Here is a 568-nt window from a genome sequence, read left to right as displayed (position 1 = left end):
TGGACAATTGGATCTTGACTCCCGGGTTTCAGCACCAAAAATGTTAGGTTCAAAAATGTAGGTTTTGTAAAAGAAGAACTGAAATACACAGTAAGGGCTTTTCATACAGCTCCTGCAGGAGAAGAGACAGTTGAACCCCAGACTCAAACACACACGCTCCCCCTGGACCTCCTCTGCAGAGCGTTTTATTAACAGAACATGACACATGGTTCCAAACAGAGTATTGTTCTGACAGAAAAATTGATCAGTTCATAAAGACAGGATGCTCCACTAGAATGACAAGGCAGGATGGTCTCCTGACTGAATCACAAGACACAGTGAAGCATCCCCTTGCACAAATGTTTCATAAGCATACATACATTAATTTTATAATCATCATTGAATAAACCTAACAGTGAGGATTCATCAAACTGGTTCTTCTGGGTTCTAAAGAGGGACAGTATTCTCTGTTCCTGTTATTTTCTTAGCAGCATCAGAGTAGAAGCTGATCTAATCTATTATAATGTCCATGTTCTGCTGCTGAAAGTCACTGATGGTCTGACCCTCATCCTGTTTTACAGGGAGCCTG

The sequence above is a fragment of the Cyprinodon variegatus genome, unplaced genomic scaffold (genome assembly GCF_000732505.1).
Source record: "Cyprinodon variegatus isolate N-32 unplaced genomic scaffold, C_variegatus-1.0 Scaffold705, whole genome shotgun sequence".
Lineage (NCBI taxonomy): Eukaryota > Metazoa > Chordata > Actinopteri > Cyprinodontiformes > Cyprinodontidae > Cyprinodon > Cyprinodon variegatus.
Note: the sequence above shows the minus strand (reverse complement) of the source record.